The 24,438-nt window shown below is 42.7% G+C and overlaps 1 protein-coding gene across 5 annotated transcripts in view; it reads right to left on the bottom strand.

Moving 5' to 3' along the window:
• MAP3K13 (mitogen-activated protein kinase kinase kinase 13) overlaps window positions 1–24,438 on the bottom strand; it is a 140,188-nt gene that overhangs the window by 62,734 nt on the left and 53,016 nt on the right. The window contains exon 1 of one of the 5 annotated variants that reach the window (XM_038416464.2): window positions 7,155–7,588. The exons of the other annotated variants lie outside the window; for them this stretch is intronic. The gene's annotated coding sequence lies outside the window, so the exon portion shown is untranslated. Of the gene's footprint in view, window positions 1–7,154; window positions 7,589–24,438 lie in introns of those variants that run through there. 5 annotated transcript variants of the gene reach the window in all.

Genomic DNA, 24,438 nt, shown 5'->3' with positions numbered 1-24,438 from the left:
TTAGGACTGACCATTAGTCTCTTTCTCTCCCTTTTCTACTCATTTTTTCCTCAGTTGTCTCCATATTATGAAAAACCCTTTAACTCCCTAGCATGGACTTGGATATGCTGCTGGCTCTACTACTTTCCCCCTTTCTCTTCCACCCTACAGAAATCTGCCCTTTTCCCCTCAAAGCCTGATTTAAGATCAAGGAGTACTGAATGCAAAAAAGTTATTGCATTGTTTAAATGGAAATAGTTTACAACCACAAAAGCCAGAAAACATTCACAGACACTACTACATCAACATTAACTGTCCGTGGTGGTGCTGTTGCATTAAGACGTGTGATCATGTAATGAGACTCCAGCACTAGCCAATGGGATATACTTTTTAGCAGTTTCCCTGCCTGTAATAACTGTGATGAACACTATCTTCCTCACAGGGGTATTGTAAGGATTAATTCATGTCCGTCAGGGCTTTGACGATGGACAGCACTATAAAATGCTATTATTTTCAGGAACCCCAATGAATGAATCAAAGAATCTGAATTCAGTTTGATCTCTTTTGACCCATTGATATGATTTTATATTTTAATTTCCATAGAAGAGAAGTCTAGTAAGTCACAAGCCTGCCATGTCCCTTTGGGTGCACAGTTATTTTCTACATGCTTTGAAAGACAGAACGGTACATGGATTCCCTCGTCCCCAACACACCCTTTCTTGCTTTTGAACTTTAATACATACATGATACAAGAGCAACTCTTTGGGAGTATATATTTACTCTATAGTTTCACTGGGGAAAAAGAGAGATGAGACAATAGAAATGCTGTCTAATAACCAAACTTTTAAAGAGGCCTCCAACTATTAGTTCAGGGGAAAAAGCCCAGTTCACAGGGACCCAGTCGTCCTGGTGTGCACATAACTTTCACTGAGTTTAGTGGGAGCAGCACAGGTGAATCTCCAGGAAGATCAGGCCACAGGTATACATGGCAGCTGCGTATGCAAATTTGAGTAGTTACATGTCTGCTTTTTGGGTGTATGCAAATGTGGGTTTTTACAGGTGCAAATTAGTGACACTCAAAACTGTAGATCCCAATGTAGAGTCTCTCTTGAAAATCTGGCCAGGGTGTTTTACTGATCTTGCAATAATTCATCATTGATTCATTAAGAGGCATAAGTTAATGACAGCAGGGACTTAAAACAAAAACATCTTTTTCAGGTTCCTGTCAGAGGCCTGCATTGGGAATCAGGAGACCTGGTTTTTAAACTCCTGGTTCAGCCACTGAACTGCTGTGAGACCTTGATCAAATGATTTCACTACAATTTCTGTATGGCAATGAAATGAGGATAAATACACCTCTCTCATATGTAACTTGCTTTGAGATCTGTCAATAAAGAGCACTATAAGAGGTGCATTTATTATAAACAAACATCCAGAGAACCAGAAAGGGCCAGAAACTCATCTCTACTTTCTCACAGCTCATGCATTAAGTATATATTTTCTCTTGTGGAATACTAAGTCAATCTATGCATAAGCAGGGTCCAAACGCGCTCTCCTCTGACATCTAGTGATGAGCCGGGGGGAGGAGAGGGGAGAGGAGAAGACTTCAGGAGCAGACTGTTTGCACAAACACGCACACTCTGGTTGACTTGCCCCTCTCCAGCATTTAAAGAGAGAGCTGATTAGATTCAGTTGAGAGCCCTTGTTTCTGTTTGGTAATTCCTGGAGCTGACATCACCGCTGAGCAGGTCTAGGGGCTAAGCTTACACTTGTGTACAGACAGTGTTGCAGTGAAAGCCAACACAGAAACTGCACTGTCAGTGAGGTTCCCCATGACCTGCTGAAATCACTCAGAGCTGTGTCAGGTGGCGGAATCTCAGAACTTGATATCGGGGAGGGGCAGCAGTGGCTGTGAGCCAGTTGCAGAGGTGGCAGCAGAGGCATTTCTTTCCACCCCCGGTTGGAAGCTAAACACTGTGAATACACCTCTGAACTCTGGGTCTTCGCTAACCAAGGACAGCCAACTGCGCATAGGGTGCAGTAGAGGGAGAGGGAAGCTATGTCGGCTGCTCTTTACTCCTACAATAAGGATAACAACATTTCATTACTCCTGCATTCAAATATTAGTGATTTGTAACCCAAAACCAGCCAAAATGGATCATTTCGGCAATGCAACTCCACCTGCTGCGCACCTAGGCAGAGAAGGCATGTCTACACAAATATGGTCTGCTGCTGAAGTCTTTCCCTTTACCCACATCACTGGATGTCAGCGGAGAGCTCATTCAGACCCCACTTACATATGCAGCTTTTATACACGCCATTGTATAATATCTATTTATACCCCGCTTCTCCCTCTCCAGTATGAACTCAGGCAGTGCCAGTTGAAACTTTATTTTTTTTTTAATTTATTTTTTAGGAATTTGTATTCCCTTGTGATAGCCCTCACTTTGAGACAGTAGTAAACTATAAAGGGTTCTGGAGTAGAAACAGAAGAGCCTCTTGGAGCTCGGGTGATGGTGTCTCACATTAATGAAATGTTTTCCTCTCATAACTTAGGCTATGTCTACACTACAGACCTTACAGTGGCACTGCTGTACCAATGCAGCTGCACCGCTGTAAGATCTCTCATGTAGCTCCTCTATGCCAATGGGAAAGAGCTCTCCTGTTGACATAATTAAACCACCCCCAAAGAGCAGCGGTAGCTATGTTGGCGGGAGAAGCTCTCCTGAAGACATAGCGTCATACACACTACCACTTATGCCAGCAAAATTTATGTCACTCAGGGGTGTGTTTTTCACACCCCTAAGAGAAATATGTTTTGCTGACATAAATGGTAGTGTAGACATGGCCTAATGCAACAAAAATCACCTTCTGCCACACCACAGAAAATGAATTGTAGAATCAGTTGGAGTGACCAAAGAGCAAGTGATGTGCAGATACTGGTATTAATGTGGAAGACAAGCTGTGCGCCAAATTATTGCTCATTCAGTATCCAGTCTATACCCTGTGTTTCTCCTAATTAGCCTGCTATCCAGCAGATCTCTGCATGTCAGAGGCGTAATGTGCTGGACAGCCTATGCTGGAATTGTGTAAATGAAGGGCTTGAGCTTCAGCACAAGGTGGGATGGGGTAAAGGTCATTGTCTCAGTGGCTCTTGCTAGCCTTTGAACTGGGACTATTTTCAGATGAATTCACTCGCATGCCTAACTTCAGTTCTGGGGCAGACATTAAGTAATGATGCACTGGGCATTTAAAAGCTATATAAGTGCTAAGTATTACAACTATTAAACAGCTATACAAATGCAAATGGCTATTACTGGATTGTGTGTAATCCCATGGGATCTGGTTACAGGAGGGGGTATATGGGTACACAGAGAAAACAGCAGCACCCAACAGAAGGGAACACTTAAGGATTCCATCTGGATGTAATTTACCATAATAATACTCAGCGCTTACGAGCATTTTACATTTTAATCACCACAACAGACCTGCAAGGAAGGAAAGAATAATTTCCTGATGTGAACACGGACACAGTGACTTGTTTAGTACCCTATACTGAGACAGGTTTCAGAGTAGCAGCCGTGTTAGTCTGTATTCGCAAAAAGAAGGAGTACTTGTGGCACCTTAGAGACTAACAAATTTATTAGAGCATAAGCTTTCGTGAGCTACAGCTCACTTCATCGGATGCATTTGGTGGGACATCCGATGAAGTGAGCTGTAGCTCACGAAAGCTTATGCTCTAATAAATATACTGAGACAGTAACAGACATGGGATTAAAAATTGGGACATGCTGGTTTTCACTCCTACGCTTAGTCCACTAGGACATGCCACCACCATATAGGGTGCAAGCCAACGCAAAGCAAAGCAGAGAAAGAGAAAGTTTCAGAGATTGTAAGGCCAGAAATGAGACCTTCTAATCGTCCAGCCTGATCTCCTGCATTAGCCAGACCATACAACATCCTGGACGCGAACCTCTAAGAATATTAGTTCCTCTTTGGCTCATCCCTAATATTTGCATTTTGGCTGTTGCTGCCAACCCCATGCTGTGATGAAAAGGGCTATGTAAGAGCTTATTATTATTATTACTATACTTGGGCCACGTTCCATACATAAGGAAAGAATCCTCACTCCAATCAACTACACAAGCTCCTGCTCCTTCCCCCTCCCCCATCTAAGCTCACCTTATGCTTACCTTCCAACACCAAGCTGGCAGCTGTTGACAAGAGAGTAAAAGGATCAGATTCGACAATTCAAACAAGTTATAGTTTTACTGGAGATGGTGATATCAAGATATAGCAGAGACATGTCTTGACCATTAAAATTGAAGAGCTCACTTTTAAGCCACTACATTTTTACAAATAGCCCCTCCCAAAATTTGGTATTTTGATTTAAAGTGAAATTCCACTCTGAAGAGGATAGAAGTGGCACCTTTTTCCACAACAGACCTGCTCTGTGTGTCACATCTCCTTATTATAATGGCGAAAAAATATCTACTCCTGTTCGGCTCTGCATAGCCATGTAGAGAATTCTTTACAAAGTTCCAGTTAGTTACAACTGTGAAAACCCAATGACAGCAATCAAGAGCACAAATGTCACTAAGGCTTTGTCTACAGTGCCTGGAAGTGTGCCTCTCAGCCTGGGTAGACAGACGCGCTAGCTCTGCTTAAGCTAGCATGCTAAAAATAGCAGCGTGGCCTCAGCTGTACAGGCAGCAGGTTGAGCTAGCCACTGGAGGTGCATGCCTAGGGGTTTGGGCAAGTTTGTACTCGGATAGCTAGCCAGAGCCGCTGCCTAGGCCACACTACTATTTTTAACACAGTAGCCTAAGCAGAGCTAGCATGTGTTTGTCTACCTACACTGGGACGCATGCTCCCAGCTGCAGTGTAGACCCAAGCATTTAACACGTTCTACATGATCTTTATTACCGGAAACAATGTGAGAAATGGAAAGAACCCAGCTTGACTTTACATTTCCAAGAGGAGTTTGTCTGACTGACAATAAACCCATCTTTTCACTTATACAGAGTTTGTACTTCAAGAGTTTTTTACATTGTAAGAGTCCACCATTTTAAAGCATTCCATAAGCCTAAGAAGTGAATACCCCCAGAACTTGTGAGCTCTCACCAAAGGGAACAAACCCTTGAGCTCTGATCACTGTGAACTTAGCACATTTGCTATGGAAATCACTGAGATGCAAACATGGAATGCCACAATCCATTTTCACATTGTTACTCTCTAGAATAGAACCACACTTTAAATTGTATGGATTAACCAATGAAATACGCTTTAGCTATATAGTGTTTACAAATAAATGATTCCTGAATTTTCCAGGCCACTGGAGACAAAAACATAGGACCATAGGACTTGCCAACTCATTTAAATAGAGAGCAAAAATAGAAAAGTAAGACACATGAGTTTGAGAGAAAAGACAGAAAAACGCAAATTCTGAAAACAATTTTCAGATGTAGGTGTGGTTGCCTAAATTTTAAGTGTCTCACACCCATTTGATGCTATAAATAATAATTTAATAATTCTAGTACTTAAATTGAAAATTAATCAGAACAGTGACGAGTTGAAGTATACTAGGCCAGTATGGGACAAAGGGAAATCTAAACCAAAGATTATCCCAGATCAGGCCTCTTATCTGATCTAACCTATGAAGTCCAACATGGAATATAAAATGAACCATCAGAAGTGAGATGAACAACCTTGCCCCCCCCCCCAATTAAGTCCAAGCAGTCAAGAACTAAAAAAGTCTACCAACTCTCAAATTGGGCTGTATTGTCCACTGATATTTTGAAAAGACAGATACATACAGACCCAAAAGGATCTCGTGGCTCTCTTTGAAAGTTTCCTAGATTATCAACAAAGCTACCATCAAAACAAAGATTAGTTTAATTCCCTAACTTTTCAACAACTGTAACCTGACTGTCAATAGTGTAAGACATCCCAGGCGGAGTGACTGTAGTGAGTATAGAGAGAATGTGTTTACAAAATGTAGCTGACAATGCTCTTACTTATTTTACTCATTTTATGTTCACCACACAGTCAGATGTTCTCATTTTGATCTGTCATTTCAGGAAAATAATAGAACACTTCCCTTCAGCTTTCCCCTGACAGCATAAGGACCAATCACAACTAATGTTAGCTTGTCCAAAAGGTATGGCTCTGACACTGCCTTCTTCAAATTAAAAATTCAGGTATTCATCTTACCCACTGATTTAAAAATTACAAGCCAGACTGTTGATTTCCTTACTCACAATGAGTAGTTCCTTACCACAAATGAAGTCCTATTGACTTCAGTGGGATTATTCATAATACGAAGCACTATTCAACATGAGCAAGAGTATCACAGTTTAGCCCTCAGTGATTCGCACCACTGACTGCAACGGGACTACTCCCAAATGAAGCTCTATGCAATTTAAGAATGAAAGAATCTGGCCATAAGTGTGTCCAGAACAAGAAACAAATAGCTAAAAGCTTCTATTTAAAAGGACAAAATTAGAGACAAAATATTCATCATGTTATACAGTTTACCTCATCCTCTGAAAAAGTGTCTTAAATGATCCATTTCTATAACAAGACAGCAAAACTGCTGAATAGCCAGCTTAGAGGAAAGCGATGAAGTGAGCTGTAGCTCACGAAAGCTTATGCTCTAATAAATTTGTTAGTCTCTAAGGTGCCACAAGTACTCCTTTTCTTTTTGCGAATACAGACTAACACGGCTGCTACTCTGAAACCTTAGAGGAAAGATTACACTTGCCCAGCAGGTAAAAAGCCAGCTTTGCTTTCCCTATTCTGCCTCCAGTAATTCTTCTGTTGTTCTTTGAATACCCAGATATCTGTCTTTTCATATGGTCACCTCTCGCTGACATTCATTCCCTCCCCCTTTAAAAGGCAGGCACAGGAAGCACTAAGGGATAACGTACAAGATTGTAAATGAAAAATGTCCATATCTACCATGCAGACAAGCAAAAGGAAAACCAGCTGTCGACTTCAGACACACTCTTGGCTAAATTATGGTTTCAGATTTCTCTCTGCCCCTCCCTCAGCATCATTTTTTCAGTCTCTCCACATCACAAATGCACCATCCATCTGCCCCTCTCAAATAAATGATGAGACGGTAACACTTGCATTACACACACCCCTCTACAAGCATTTGGTGAAATACTCACAAGGATGGAGAATTCCTACACGATTGTCCATTTTCTTGGTTAAAAAGATGGAAGGTTTAAAAAAAAAAAGCTTAGAAAAATAAAAGGAAATTCCACCCACACAATCCTGCAGCCCGCTGCAAAAGGAGCGCAGAAGCTTGCTGACGTCACAGATTCATGAATGGATGTAAATTGGGCTGTGTTAGGATTCAGCACAGAGCTTTCTGTGGTGTGTGCTCTGAAAGGGAAATGGGAATGGGAGAAGTCAGAGGGGGACAGCCAATCAGCATCAGACAGCTATGGCCTGCCTTCTTTTAGAAGAATCTGGTCACAGAATAAACAAAACCCACCAATCAGACCTCTGTAACGGAGCCTCTCAGGATTATGACACAGAGCCTACCAGCTGGGAGGGACGCATACATGCGTGCGTATGTGAGAGAGGATGATAATGAAAATGTCATTGTTAATGACTGAGGTGCACAGAGGAATTTGATAAAATACATCATTGCTGCCATTCTGCTGAAAGGAACAGAACCTATAATTCCATGTAGTGACTTCTCTTATGAGTTTCTGTCCAGCCATATGCCCTGTATGATAAAAGCATATCCAAATAACCCCCAATTGTTACATGAACAAAATGTATTTGGTAAGCAGAAAAAGGACTTGCTATCTGTGCATTTTCTTTTAGAATTACAGTTCCTGGGAATTATAAGTTAATAATAACCAAAATATAAGCATATATTGGAAGGCAGCTGCAAGCAGAATACAGTGGGGTTTTGTGTCAGATCAATAATGTAAAAAGCACTAATACAACAAAAAGAAAACCACCCCCAAAAATCTATATTAGAGGAATACAAAAGGATTGACTGAAATCTGTAAAATCAGGAAATTCAGAGACTGAACATCTAAGTGAGCAGGATTCTAAATTTGCAGCCACATCCTGAACTCCAGGCACAATGGACACTCCATCTACACATCACAACAAATTAGCCAAGCACCTGTGCCAAAGACACACCCATTTCTGAAAATCCCTCCATCCTGGACTCCCAATTAGATAGCCACAGCAGTTGCTGTTTACATTAATTTTACAGAGAGAATAATTTCCATCTTGAATTTACACTATTGGCCAAAAATACCAAACAAAAACCACCCTAATCTGGAGTTAAGGCATACAGGCAGACAGACAAGCAATATAGCACAGGGTGTGAAGAGTAAGCTAGAAATGTGAAGAAATTTTTAGACAGAAAACGTGAACAAAAGTTTAGAGTTCTTTAAGCAGATTTTATTAGATGGCCCAAAAGTCACAATTCCACAGTGAAGAAAGAGGATAACTTTGGTTAAAAGAATCCTGGTTCAGTGGCAAAGTGAAGGCAACAACTAGAAATTTAAAATGCAATATAAAACACAAGGAAAAAAGAGGAAAGAGATAGCAATTAATATAAATAAGCTGTAGTATGGAAAATTGATAAGGGAAGCTAAAGACATCAGGGAACAATTCATGGCTGGCAGGGATAGCATAATAAGGAGGAGGGTTTTTTTTAAGTATATTAGGAACAAATGGAATCCTAGCAATGGTATGCTCCATTACTGGATGAATATGATAAAATTGTTAATGACGACTCAGTAAATACAGGGTACAATGAATATTTCTTTTCTGAATTTGGAAAGGAGCAGGATTATCATCCCTCGTGCGGATACAGGTACATTAAGTACTTTCCAGTCATTTACTAACCAATGAGGATGTTAAACAAGATCCATTAGGCATAAACATTTTAAAATCAGCAAGCCTGGATAACTTGTACCCAACAGTCCTAAAAGAGTTGGCTGAGGAGATGTCCGACTCACTTATGTTAATAAATCTTAGTATACCATGGAAATTCCAGAAGAGTGGAAGAGTACTAATGTCATGCTAAAAAAGGGCAAGCAGAATGAGGTAAATATAGGCTGCTTAGCCTTATATCAATCTCAGGCAAAACAACAGAAAAGATGATATGAAATTCAATTAAAAAGACAGGAATATAATTAATGCCAGTAAACATGGCTTTATGGAAAATAGGTCTAGTCAAACAAACCTGATTTCACTCCTGGATGAGATTACACATTTGGTTGATAAAGGTAACTGCACGGATATATTTAGGATTTTGTAAGGCATTTTTGACTTATTACAACATGACATTCTAATTACAAATTTAACATTATACAATATCAATAAAGCACAGAAATGGATTAAGAACTTGCTAGTTAACCCATCTTAAAAAGTAGTTGTCAATCAGGAATCATGGTGGGGTGTCCAATAGAATTCCACAGGGATAGATAGTAGGCCTGATACAAGTCCCCTGTAAGCTGTGCAGCTGCAGAGCAGCCTATTTAGCACCACACAGACACTCAAGGAACCTGCCCAGGGTCCTGCCGCAGCTGGGGGAGGGGCACCCTTCCCCCGGCTCCAATTCTGCTGTGGCCCAACCTGGCACGGCCCCAGGCACAGACCTGCTGGGGCAACTATTCTGCAGCCCCAACTCCAGAGCTGCCGCAGTGGGGAGAGACGCAGTGGGGAGAAGTGGGATTCCTCTCTCCACACCGTAGCATCTGAGCACCCTTCTGCACCCCAAACCCCTCATCCCTGTCCTGACCCCAGAGCCCATATCCCCCAGCCGGAGCCCTCACACCCCTGGCACCCCAACCCTCTGCTCCACCCCTGAGCCTTCTCCCATACTCCAAACCCCTCGGTCCCACCCCCACCACATGAATTTTGTTATGTGCACAGATATGAAGGTGACGTGTCGTACATCACCTCCACATTGGTGCACATAATATTCATTCTGCACATGGGTGGGAAAAATTAGAGGGAACACTGGGCCTGATGCTATTCAACACTGCCATCTACGATCTAGAACTAAATATAAAATCACTGCTGACAAAATTTGTGGATGACAAAGACTGGTGCAGTGGTAAAGAATAATGAGGCAGGGCAGTCATACAGAGCCATCTGCATTGTTTGGAAACCTGTACCAATTCAAACAAAATGCACATTAACATACCAAATGCAGAGTTATACATCTAGGAACTAGAAATGCTGGCCATACCAAAAGAATGGGGAACTGTATCCTTGAAAGCAGTTTTCAGAGTAGCAACCATGTTAGTCTGTATTCGCAAAAAGAAAAGGACTACGTGATTTGAGCTTTTATTTAAGGTGCCACACGTACTCCTTTTCTTCTTGAAAGCAGTGACTCCAAAAAAGATCAAAGGGTTGTAATGGATTGTCACAGAGTCCCAGGGCAATGCTCTGGAACTGCTCCCTATGAAGCCAGTCAGGACTCTGGTGAAGTCTCCTCTCTGTGAGCAGACTGTCTTCAGGGCAAAAAATTCACCCAGCTTCCACCTTCCTGGGTCTGACCTCGGAGCATTCAGCATCCTCTGCCCCTCCGTGAGCTTCCCCACAGTGAGTCTGCCCAGGCGGGGTCCTGGGGAAGCCAGAGGGTCCTGCACCCCAACTTCACAGTCACACATGACTCTTAGCCAGCCAGTAAAACAGAGGGTTTTTTAGATGACAGGAACACGGTCTAAAACAGAGCTTGTAGATACAGAGAACAGGACCCCTCAGCCAGGTCCATTACGGGGGGGGGGGGGGGGGGACAGTTAGCCAGACAACCACATCTGCACCTCACTCCACGTCCCCAGCCAGCCCAAACTGACTCACTCTCCACCCCTTCCTCCTCTGGGCTTTGTCCCTTTCCCAGGCCAGGAGGTCACCCGATTCCTTTGTTCTCCAACCCCTTTAGCTATCACCTTGCAGTAGGGAAGGGCCCAGGCCATCAGTTGCTAGGAGACAGTGTCAACCATTTATGTACACTGGTCCTTTGCTCTGCAACAATTACACCCCCTTATCTCACCACCTAGAGACTTAAGAAATGCATAGGGGAAACTGTACCCCTACAGTATTCAGAGGAAACATTAAGAACAGTCCCACTTCATCACATGGACCAAAAAAAACCCAACCAAACCGACAAACAAAAACAAAAAACCCCAACATGAGCTTCCAGTGCTACGCTGTGGCAAGAAAGGCTAAATGCAGTCCATGGATGTAGAAAGAAGAGAGTGGTGATCAGGAGTAGGGAGGTGATTTTTCCTCAGTACACTGAATACTGCATCCAGTCTGGTGCCAAAATTTAAAAAGAAGTTGAAAAATTGGAGAGGGTGCAGAAAAGAGCACCAAAAAGGACTTGAGGGCTACAGAAAATGTCTTGCAGTCTGTTTACCTCATCAAAAAGAAGATCAAGAGGTGACTATTACAGTGTATAGGTACCTTGACATGGAGAAAATACTGAGTACTAAAGGGCTCTTTAGAGAAAAGCAGAACAAGAACCAATGGCTTGAAAATGAAGCCGGACCAATTCAAACTAGAAATGTTAACACTGCACACATTTTTGACAATGATTAACCATTAAAACAACTACTAAGGGAAGTGGAGGATTTTCTTGATGTCTTCAAATCAAACCTAGAGTTTCTGGAAGATGCTTTAGCCAAACACAAGTTATTGGGCTCAAAAGTGAGATAACTGGATAAAATGTGAGGCCTGTACTACAGAGGTCAGACTACATGATCTAATGGTCCCTTCCCTTAAACTGTAGAATTTGTGACAGAGCTGTCAATTACTAGAACTGGCTTGGCACTACCTACTTGAGGGAAGCCCCTAACACAGTGGAATCTCCTTCCCAGGTAACTGGGATGTAGCCAGGGCCTCCCTTCTTTTTAGCAATACGGGGTGGTCTTGATCCCCTAATATCTGTTCCCAACCCTTAGGTTGAGAACGCCTGCCTTAGTGAGATGGATTCCATAAGTTGAAATCGGAATTTATATCTACAAATGGATTGTGGTATAACAATAACAGTTCCCACCATAAACTTTCTACTTAGCAAAAGGGAAGTCTGTAGAAGGCTATATTAAATTAAGGCCTGTGGCCCCCCATATTGGAGGGAGATGACAAACCTGGCTTCTAGGAGGAAAAAAAACCTCAGGTGAAGGCAAATTCCTCTCTCCCCCTATGTATCTCAGCTCACCATTCCAACAATAGCATTTTCAACAACAATTAAACACCGAGAAAGAGCTTCAGAATAGCTGCACACAACATTATATAATAAGTGATTTGTGAGGGAGTAACTGCTTGCAGCATTCTGCCAAAGGCTGCATTCTTCGCTGCTTTTATAGGGAGTTTGTAATGCCAAGATTACCATGTAGCAGCCTTGCAATTTTTATCATCATCAGATTCAAAGGACTTTTCTTTTAGATGCTTTCTTTCCTGTAACTGTAGGACAGTAGGGGACAAATATATGTTTTTGGTTTTCTGAACGATTCTGTCCTTATCACATATTTTGATAGCTCATCAGACATTAAGCAGGTGCCAAACCTTCCTTTTAAATTCTTGGGGTTTGGATTTACAAAAAAAAGCAAAAATTTCTTGGGAGTTGTAAAACACAGAATTTAAACTGACTTCAGCAATAAAAGCTAGCTTTAACTAGCCTACAGCTTTACCTGTGGGGAAAAATAACTCGCGGACAAAGCTTGCAGCTCTGAAATCCAACCTGCAGGCATGTTAGAGATCATGAAGTACATTTAATGGAGACAAAGAAGAGATACAGATGGAAGTACCTTGAAAGGTGATTTCATAACAACATCTGAAACTACAAGTAGTTTCCATGAAACCATTTTATGTATTTCTTGGAAATTCAGAAGGGATGCTGCTTTGAGAAATAATCTAATATAAGGGTGAGTAAATAGAGCCTTCTCCCACAGTTTACTTGTTCCTAGGATCGAACATCTCTCTCTGATTTTGTCTTACAGAAAGGTTGGTCACTACAAGCCACATATATAAACCATTCTGCTGAAGTTCTAGAATCTAGAATTTTGGATTCAGCTTTTCAGTCTTGCACCGGGTATAGAAAGCGTTCCAAATCTGTGGAGTATTCTTTGACAGTGGATTATTTCCTTGTTGATTATAAATTTAAAGATGTCAAATTTCCTGAGAAAGATTTAGCTGGCTCATCTGGAAATTTACTAAAAAATGGTGACGCTGAAGAAGCAAGTGTCCCTGGGTTACTTTAACAACAGGGGTCATCAGCTCACTTGTTGCTGGCACTTGGCCTCTGAAGCAAAGGAATTCTGGGAGATGTAGTCACCATCGGGCCCCTGACATTTGTAGTCTGCTGTAAGGCATGTTGGAAAGAACAGAAGGACGACACAAAGACCTGTTTGAGGATCAGAACAGAAAAGAGCTGCAGGGAGTAGGAAGAGGCAGACGAAGGAGTAAGTAGAAGGAAGAGAGCTTCTTGGGTTTGATGCCTTGAGTTTGCACTTGTGCTTATTTAGGGAACCCTAGGTTTTCCAGTGAAGGTCAGAGGAAGCTCCATCCTTCAAGTACTGCATTAACATGCTTAGTCCTGGTGGAAGGGCAACTACTACAGATATAAAGAACACTGCATCAGTGAGTCTGAGGGAAAAGGGATTACCCCGGGGAAAAGTGAAAGCCTACTCAGCTACTTTTGTATGCCCTGGAAAGGGAGGATTTTATTGTTTGGGTGGAAGCCAAACTCCTCTACCATAAGGGAAAGCACTAAAAATAAGCCAAGACATTCCAATCTCTAGGTAAGAGCACCTGCTATACTGGTGTTCTGAAGGGCTTGTTCTGAGCGACCCCAAAAGAGAACATTGTCCAGAAAGGGATTTATTTCTATGAAGCCATGTTTTGCCTAAGGGTCAATACTAGAACCTAGCGGGAAGAGCAGTCTGACATGGTCTGAATCACTAGTGTTCTCTCAAGAGAGAGTCTTTAGATTCCTGTGAAGAGTATCGGTTCCATGGGGACCTGCGCTTTTGTCCCCACACTGCTGAAAAGAGGATGCCAACATTACTGAAGCAGACATTGGGGTAGCGGGTTTCAGCTGAGTCTTTCACTGCTGTTACTGCACTGTTGCAGCTCTACTCCTCGTAAGACAGTGATCTGAAGAAAAGAAGGGGAGGTCTCTCCTGTTGACAGGAGATGCAGAGGAGCCCCTCAAACCAGCATCAGCAGGAGTTGAACAGAGGCACTTCCTGGATTTCATAATCTTCTTGGCCAGCTGGTATAGCACATTGAGGGGAACTACCGAGGAGACCCATGGAGCAGAAAGTCACTGCAGATACACCGTCTTTCCCAACATTTAAGCCAAAGGAAGAGGAAGGTCAATGCCAAGGAAAAAAACAGTTCTTCCCCAATTTCAGAGAATTTTCCTGGGCTCTGCAGGGCAGGTAGCACAGCAGGTTGGGAGGCTTCCTGAGAGGCAAAGAGAATGGCTCCTATCTACCTGAAGAAAATCCTCCAATCTAGTTTCCATGACTCAGAGTTTTGTCCTGCCTGCTGCGCTACACAAGCAGAGAAAAAGCTCAGGGTTAGAACAAGTGCAGGAGAGAGAAACAACCAAGTGGCAGCACAGCGAGAAAAATGAACTGGAAGGAAGGGGAGGGGAGAAAAAAGTTTGAGCTTTGTTTTAAAGACAGATCTGGAGAAAGCTGAGTCCATAAACAAAGGGAAGGAGGGAACCTACAGTATGAACAAAGCACAGAGAAAGTCTGTGTGAGGGAACTGAAGAAATCCCTCTAGTCAGAGCAGAAAACACACAAGTTGTTTGGAGGATGGCAGGGGGAGAGAAAAGAAAAATGTCTCAATTCACTAATTTCTCTTCATAGAAATCCCCTCCAGCAATTCTGCTTAGAGGGTTCTCTCTGCCCTTGTGGGTCCAGAGGCAGAAGCAGAGCTATTTGTCAAGGGAAATATAGCTATAAATCCCAACCCCCAGGGAGCTCTCCATCTTCCACAGCTGTAATTAATACTAATTTTAACAGCTGGAGGGTGAGGGTGGGGGAGAAAAGGTTCTACATTAAAGATTCAGCAGAAAGAACAGAGAAGCCCTCTCACTGTTTTAAAACACAAGAATATATTTGTACTGTTGGCTGTGCTTCCTGCGATGGGAAGTTAGCAGATACCTGAGAAAGGGAAAGAGGTTGTGTGTGAGAAGCCTGCCCATCAACCACTGCTAGAAGGGAATAGGCAGAGTGAGTAGAATATGAAGGGATGGGCAAAAGTTAAATTGTAAACTCCAAATCTTTAAACCAAAACTCCTAGCACAGCAGCCCCCACCACAGCACGTGAGACTCAACTGCCTAATGCTGTTCCTAAGGGAGGAATGATCTCAAATTCATGACACCTGGTAAAGCTGTAAATGTTCAGCCATCTAGCAGCACAGCATTTCTTCTGTGGGTACCTGTGCCTTTCTAGCAGAGAATGAGGTTATGTATCCTGAAAGACTGTTAATGACCTCAGAAAGGGAAGGGCTTTTGCATACTTCTCCAATAATGGCCCTGATCTGCCAATACATAAATGAGGCATCTGAAACTTTTCAGATTTAACAGCAAGGCAGGGAGGCAACAAACAGTGAATCTGATCTTCTGAAGTTTGATGTCCAGCTGGCTTAAATCTTCAGTCTAAGCAACAAGGCAACCTTTCAACAATGTTTAGGGTAGACGTGATCTATCATCCAGGTATCAATTGTTTTATCTTTACTGGTCAATGCTTCTACTTGCTTTACACATGAAGGTAAATGAAATTATCCCCATTTTATTGATAGGGAAACAGAGGCACAGAGAAATTAAATGACTTGCCTAAGATAACAGCAGGGCAATGGCAGAGCTGGGAACAGAACCCAGCACTCCTGATTTCAGTCCAATTTCCTACTCAATGGATCATGCTGTTAAAAAATATACCAAGCTATCTGCTGCCTCAGAATTATTCAAGCGAATGTTTAATTTTTTTTTGTTTAAAGCGGTGCAACATTTGTTCAAGTGCTTTTTGGATTCAAAACATCAAACTCGGTACCAAATGCATTATGGGTCTGCGACAGCATGGAAACCGAGCAGAAGCACTCTGAAGCATTCTGTGCAAGGCATACACAGGCAGAATGCCTCACAGAATGCTGCATGGCATTTTAAATGCCTACTTTTTGTAGAAGTCATGCAGGCTCACTCTAATGTCTACTGCCAGATACTACCAAGCATTCACTGCAGGGAGAGCGAGCAGCTGACCACTATTAGGGGACTGCTAGGTCTGACTACCTCCAGGGAGCACCATTTTTATATCACACCTGGGGTTTTGGAAAAATGAGTTGTGTTAGAAAATATCAACTAACATGGTGTTAAATACAAGTAGAGGTTACTGTCCTATAGCTGGAGGTTCTTCAAGATGTGTGATCTTATCTGTATTCCACACATGGTTACGCATGCATTCCAGGTGCCTGAGACCAGAGATTTATAGCAAGGAGCGGCCGTCGATCTACACCTGTGAAGTTGCTTCCCTATGCTCTGAGCCAAGAGCATAAGGGGCAATGTGAACCAACACCTCTTCAGTTCCTCTTAACAAGAAATCAGACTAAAGCCAAAGCATAGGGGAAGAAGGGTGGGTAGTGGAATACAGATAGGGACCATATATCTCGAACTAACCTCCATTTCTTCTTTGAATGCTGGTCCCTATGTGTATTTCACATGTGGGTGATTGGTAAGCAATATTCAAACAGGAAAAGGGTGTGAGGATGCAGATAGTATATAGATGCCTGTAATAATGTCCCAACAGTTGTATCTGCAGAAGAGGCATAACACTTCATAAAGGCGTGGATGGAACTCCAGGTAGCTACCTTACAAAAGTCCAGTACAGATACTTCTCGAAGAGATGCTGTTGAAGTTGCCTGTGCCCTCACCCTGTCTGTGGGAAGAGTACTTGCCTGTTGAAAACAGAGAATGATGCAGCCAGTTAAAGAATCTCTGAGCAGAAAGTGCTTGTCATCTTGATTGCTCTGGCATAGCAACAAATAACCTTGCTGTTTTCCTAATGGGTTTCATTCTTTGCAGACAGATCCGATTTGGCATTCTGATGTTGAGAGAGAGTGCAGTCTCCTCCCCTCATTGGTAGCATGAAGTTTTGGAAAGAATACTGGTAACTGAATAGGTTGATTCACGTGAAACTCAGAAATTACCTTGGGGGTGAATTTTGGGAGAAGACAAAGGGAACCTTCTCCTTATGAAATATACTGCATAGCAGGTCAACCATGAGCGCTCCCAGTTCACTCACCCACTGCCCAATGTGAAGGTGACTAAAAAATGGACTTTCATGAATAGATATGACATGGAACATGTGACCATCAGTTGAAAGATATTCCAGTAAGTACGAGAGTTCCAGATTGAGGTCCCATTGCGGTGTGGGTTTCACCACTGGTGGAAAGATCCTAACAAGACCTTTCAGGAACTGAACTATGATAGGGTGAATAAAGATAGAGTGGCCTTCTATTGGAGAAGGAAGGCACTGATTTCTGCTAGGTGGACCTGCAGCAAGTTGATAGAAAGTCCTGACATTTTGAGAGATGGTCTAAAATAGCAGGGATGCCTGTTGATTCTAAGGATAACTGGCTCTACAGAAATACCTTGTCAGGGTTCCCTCCCCATTCTGAACTCTGGAGTACAGATGTGGGGACCCGCATGAAAGACCCCCTGTAATGAGGCTGGTTCTGGCAGGACCCAACTGAGTGTGTCAATTCAGGACAAATTGCTTCAAGCAGGGCAGTTACAGCCCAAGGCTGGGGTTTCTATGCACACCAAGGCAAACCAAACCAGCCAAACAGAGAAGACTTTGGTTTTACCCACTGGCTAACCACAAAAGTCACACAAGCAATTCCCTTAGACACTCCAGTTTCCCAGTATCACCACCAGTGCCACTCGTTATGGGGACAAATGGTTATGAAAATCAATACCCCCGTAAAAGAAAAAAGGTTCTCTCGATCCCAAAAGACCAAGCCCCAGACCCAGGTCAATATACAAATCAGATCTTACCCACAAATCACGCTGTTTCCAATCCTTTAGAATCTAAAATCTAAAGGTTTATTCATAAAAGGAAAGAAATAGATGAGAGTTAGAATTGGTTAAATGGAATCAACTACATACAGTAATGGCAAAGTTCTTGGTTCAGGCTTGCAGCAGTGATAGAATAAACTGCAGGTTCAAATCAAGTCTCTGGAGAACATCCACAGCTGGGATGGGTCTTTCAGTCCTTGGTTCAAAGCTCAGTGTAGTCAAGTTCCTCCAGAGGTATGAAGGTTTCAGAGTAGCAGCCGTGTTAGTCTGTATCCGCAAAAAGAAAAGGAGTACTTGTGGCACCTTAGAGACTAACAAATTTATTTGAGCATAAGCTTTCGTGAGCTACAGCATCCGATGAAGTGAGCCGTAGCTCACGAAAGCTTATGCTCAAATAAATTTGTTAGTCTCTAAGGTGCCACAAGTACTCCTTTTCTTTTTGCAGAGGTATGAAGCAGGATTGAAGACAAGATGGAGGAGCTGCAGCAGCTTTTTATATTCTCTTGCCATGTGGTCTTTCTTTCTTTGTTCCAAAGACAAGCTGTCCATCACATGGCCTGGAAAAACCTCAGAGTTCTGTTCATAGGCATGTTCCTGCATACCTTGCTGAGTCCCAAGGCATGTCTGCCTTCTCTCAAGGGTCAACTGTATGGCTGATGGTCCTAAATGGGCCATCAAGCAGGCTAGGCAGAGCTGACAGCAATTTGTCTGGGGTGTCACCCAGAAGCATAGCATAAGTTTGAAATACAGGTAGTATAGAGCCAATATTCATAACTTCAACTATAAAAATGATACACATGTACAGATAGCATAATCATAACCAGCAAACCATAACCTTGTCTTAGACACTTCATTTGAACCCTTTTATATAAGATTTGGTGCCACTACAGGGCCTTGGTTGCAACAATGATCTATATGGTCCCAGTTCAAGTCAATAACGTCACACCCCCTAAGCTTATATTTTACCAGCTTAGGTTGAAAACTTCCCCAAGGCACAAATTCCTTTCCTTGTTCTTGGATGGTATTGCTGCCACCACCAAGTGATTCACACAAAAATTCAGGAAAGGGTCAGTTGGAGTCCCTATTTAGCCCAAAATATCCCCCCAAACCCCTTCACCTCCTTTCCTGAGGAGGCTTGAGAATAATACACTAACCAATTGGTTACAATGTGAACACAGACCAAACCCTTTGGTTTTTAAGGCACTGAAAATCAACCAGGTTCTTAAAAGAAGAAGAATTTTATTTATAAAATTAAGGAAGAGAATCACACCTGCAAAATCAGGATGGAAGGTAACTTTACAGTGTAAATAAAAAGATTTAAAACACAGAGGATTCCCCTCTGACTCTGCTTCCCAGTTACAAAACGGAAATGAAACTACCTCTTAGCATAGGGAAAATTCACAAACTAGACCAAAAAGATGATCTAACGCATTTCCTTGCCCTTACTTACAATTTTTGTAATCTTAGATGGATCATTTCAGTTATGTTTTCAGGAGATGTTTTACCTGCTTGGTCTTTCTCTCTCTCTCTGTCCAGAGAGGGAACAACAAAGAGAGCATACAAAAACCCTCCCCCCGCCCGATTTTAAAGTATCTTCTTTCCTCATTGGCCCATCTAGGTCAGGTGCTAACTAGGTTATTTGACCTTCTTAACCCCTTACAGGTAAAGTGATTTAGAACAGCTTCCCAGAAGGGATTTTATGTTATCCTTATCTCTATGTTTATGACACACCTCCACGTAGCTAGATAGCATTATATGGTGGAGCGTTTTCTGTTGTGATTGAGAACAGTTCAAACTGGTTCTGCACATGAACCTCTAGGTCTGACACCCATCCAAATACTGTGAGATGAGGAGGTTCTGGATTGGGATGTCTGATCCTGCGGTTCTCCTGAATTAACAGATCTAGAAAGGGTCAGATACTGATAGGAGGATAGGTTGATGTCTGGAAAAGGTCCAGAAACCAGAATAGTCTGGGCCACCTGGGTGCAATCAAAATGACCTGGGCTCTGTTATGAAGAATTTTTCAAGAACCTGAGAAAGCAGGGGAGAAGCGGGGGGTGCAAAGGGGAGAAAAACTATGTATCAGATGGTCTGTACAGCATAACAGAAGGGCATCACCCTGGAAGTCCTACTCTAGAGCAGCATAGACAACATTTCTTTGTCTGTGAGGCGAACAGATCCCAAGACAGCATTCCCCACTGGGTGAAGATATCGTTCAGAAGACAGCTATGTATCTCCAATTCGGGGTCTGTGGAGAAATGCCTACTGAGATTGTTGGCCAGAGAATTCTGTGCACCTGACAGGTATGTTGCCGAGCGCATGATGCGATTGCTTACGCACCAGTTCCATAAACTCCGTGACTTTGTACAAGAGGAAGAGATTTTGCTCCGCCTTGCTTATGTAAAATACTTTCATCACATTATCTGGATATGACAAAACAGTGAAAGGAATGCATTGCATACTAGGCAGACGACGCTCAGCTTCAGGAGAGTGGTATGCATTCTGGCCTCCCAAGGAGACCATGTGCCTTGCGCAGTGTGACAGTCTATGTGGGCTCCCCATCTTTTCAGGGATGCATCTGTGATTACAGTCGCATCAGGTGTAGGTGGAAGGAAAGGCACTCCTGCACACACATCTCCCGAGTTTGTCCATCATACAAGGGAAGCTGTGACCTTGAGAGGGACTGTCACTTTGGTATTCATGCGGTCTCTGTCCGGTGAATAAACAAATGAAAGCCAGGCCTGCAAGTAACAGCGGTGAAGCCCAGCAAATAGTGTTACATAGATACATCCAGCTTGTGGCCTAGTAGGTAAAGACAGTCCCTGACTGTGGTGCAGGGTCTGATAGTGAACGGTCTTATCAGTCTGTTCGTGGTCTGAAATCTGTTCATAGGATGGTGGGCCTTCACTGAGGTTGAATCCAGGGTTGCTCCAATAAAGTTTATGGTTTTCACAGGAGCTAAAGTGGACATTTCATTGTTTACACAGACACTTAAGGATGCCAGAAGACAAAGCAAGAATCGTGTCAATGACTGGACCTCCTTGCTAGATCTGCCCATCAGGAACCAGTCATCCAGATACAGTAAGATGGTGTAGCCATTTCATTTCATCTGAGCCGCCACCACTGGGTGCTCTTGTCAGTCCAAGAGGGAGCACTCTGAACTGGTAGTGCTCCTCTCAGGAATCTGAGGAGCTTTCTAGGAGATGGGTGAATGTCCACATGAAAGCAAGCATCTTTAATGTTGAGTTCCATGAACCATTTGCCTTCCTCCAGGGAGGGGATTATCAATGCCAATGTGGCCATGCAGAATTTTGATTTTCAAATAAAGACATTCAGCTGCCGTAGATCAAGAATAAAAGTCTCCATCCTTCTGTGGTACTAAAAGATATGGAGAGTAGAACTCTTCCCCTTGGTGTTGAGGTGGCACTTCTATAGCCCCTTCCTGAAGACAAGAGCCCACTACCTGATAGAGAATCTCCATATGAGAGTGGTCCCTGAAGAGAGACGGGGAAGGGGGCTTGCGACGGGGGTGTGCAAAATTCAGTCATCTAGCCAGAGTGGATGATCTCTAGCACCCACATGTCTGTTATTGCCCTTCACTTGTGGGCAAAGTAGGTGAGGCAGCCATCAAAAGTTAGGGGGGACAGTATAGAATGGCATCTAATTCAGGTATGCGGTTCTTGAGTGCCCTGTTGAGTGGTGACAGTTGAAGTGAGGAAGCCACATATCTGGGTCTTTGCACCCTTTGATATTTGTGTAGTGGTTTGTAAAAGCACCGATGGTAAAATGGTTGAGGGAGAGGGTCTGGATTTATAAGCTTGTTTGTGAGGTTCTCTCTTTGGGGCCAGGCTATAGATGCCCAGGGAGTGGAGGGTTGTCCTGGAGTCTTTAAGCAAGAGTAGTGAGTGATCAGTCGTCTCAATCAAGCAATTAGACCAAAGGGAAAGTCATAGATGATATTTTGGACCTCCCTAGAGAATGCCAAAGAGTGAAGCCAGGATTCTCACCTCATGATAACTCTGGCAATAATTCTAGATGCAGTGCCAGCTGCATTCACTACTGCTTGGAGCTAATTTTTAGCCACTAGTCTGTTCTCATTGATGAGGGCTTGAAATTGAGCCCTGTCCTCCTGGGGAAGTTTGTCTTTGAATTCTTCCTATTTAAAATAATTTGTGAAATAGTATTTTGCTAACAGGGCTTGGTAGTTCAAAATTTTGAATAGGAGGCTGGTTGATAAAAATACCTTCTTCCCAAAAGGTCAAGGCATTTAGTGTCTTTGTCAGTTGAAGCTGATTTAGCGTGTTGTAGCCTGGATCTCTCTATGGGTCCCTGCACTACTAAGGAGTTGAGTGCTGGGTCGGTATGACCTTAAGAGCATCCCTATTCCAGAAAGCAAAGGGCTCTCCCAAGGTATCTAGCAGTGAGTTCCACCTAGTCCAACCAGACCCATGTACCCCGACACACTACTGTTATAATCTGCATCTAAAAGGTGTCATGTAATATGCTGCTGGAAAACTGGTAAGTCCTTGATCACTGATATTCTTGCATGATGTATGTATGGTCAACCCACAAAGGATGATACAGTTATGCTGGAATTATGACTAAAATGTGTTAAACCAGGCATGTCAAGGGAAAATTATAAAACAAGTTTTTTCCAGATAAAGGAATGAGATTCTGCCTGTTTGAATGCATCTCCCATATAAAAATTGTGCAAGGTGTGACCAAAGACAAAGAAAAGTACGTTTGCATGACAGGCAAACAAAGTAATCAGGAGAACAAGTGGAAAAAATGTGATCACTTAATCTCAATGAGGGATGGACAATGCACCTCCAGGAAGCCTTCCTGTCACTTGAAGCAGGGGTCAATGAACTTTGAGTGATACTTTTCAAAGGTTTACTGGACTATAAAGAGAGAGCAGAAAACCCCTAAGTTATCCTTCAGCCTAGGAGACAAGGAAAACCAGCGTCTTGGACTCTGAGGACCCTGACTAATAGCTAGTCAGCCACTGCTGGAAAAGGAAGACTGGTGAGGAAACTACCTCGAACAAAGCCAGCAGCTTGTTAAGTTAGGCCTTAGCCATTATAAAGAATATTTTTATTTTGCGTTGTTTATAAACCGTCCGATCTTTATCCCATATACTTGAACTCACTTAAAGCCTCTCTCTTTTTGCTTAAATAACCTTGTTTTACTTTTTATCTAAACCAACTAAGTGCTTTGATTGAACTGAAATGATTGTTAACTCCAGTCAAGATAACAAGCTGCTGTTTCCGTCTCTTTAAAGGAGCCGGAAATGTAATAACTTCTGTGAGAGTGTTCTAAGAGTGGGCTAGACATTGCAGGGAGATGGTATTGGGGAATTTTGGGGCGGGGGGATGGGTGTTGGTGTCACTCTGCGAACAGTAACTGAGTGGCAGAAGCCAAGTGTGACCTGCATGTTTGTAGCCTGGCTGTTGATGTCCAGACTGTGAGACACAGCAACATAGCATTTAAGGCACCGAGAGTTGCAAGGCAGGCAGTGACAACCCCTCACCGGTCTGGGTTGAACCCCAAAATGCAACAGGGATAAAAAGGACTGCCCATTTAGTTAGTATGAAGTAACATTGTTCAGCCCTTTTGGGGTGGGGGCACAGGAGACAGGGGTATGCCACACTGTCCTGGCAAGTTCCAAAATGGCCTTGTTCACTGAGTGTCCAGAAATCTATTTTGCATGTCATGTGCCTCTTCAAGAGGGATCTGGAGTTCAGTCACCACCCTCTGCAAATGCTCCTGGCATTGCTTGTAGTTTTCAAGCAGTGATGGAAATAATGGGGCAATTGCTTCATCAGCTAAGGATGATGTGCCCACTGGAACCATCAGCACTGGTGGATCCAGTTCAATTTCTTCCTCCAGATACTCAAGAAGCATATGCTCTACTAACTGAAAATATTAAAACATGAAACCATCATGGATGAATGAAAGTAACATTGGACAGATGAACAAACGAAGACCAGTTTTGTGTAGGTCTGGGCCTCTCATTTGAATACCTGATTGCTTTCACCAGGATAAAGTCAGTTTCAACTCAAAAAGCAATTGTAATTCCCCAGTGAAAAAAGATTCCCCCTTAACCACAAATCTTAATTACAGAATGCTAAATGAAAGGAACAGTATTCTCTTCATGAAGTAACATTTCCTCAAGAATTTCATGTTGAAATTTAAATGAGAATATTTATTAGTAAAACCATTTTGCAGGCCCATTCCCAGAAGTTTTCCATATTATGCTGATTCCTGAGCACCAACCAAAACAGTAAAACTGTTTAGATAATAACTCAATTAAAAGGCAAGGACAGGAGACATTTCAATGAACATATGTACAGAAAATAGAGATGCCTGGCTCTCATGA

The sequence above is a fragment of the Dermochelys coriacea genome, chromosome 9, assembly GCF_009764565.3.
Source record: "Dermochelys coriacea isolate rDerCor1 chromosome 9, rDerCor1.pri.v4, whole genome shotgun sequence".
In the NCBI taxonomy this organism is placed as follows: Eukaryota; Metazoa; Chordata; order Testudines; family Dermochelyidae; genus Dermochelys; species Dermochelys coriacea.
Note: the sequence above shows the minus strand (reverse complement) of the source record. Positions and strands in the feature narration are given on the sequence as shown.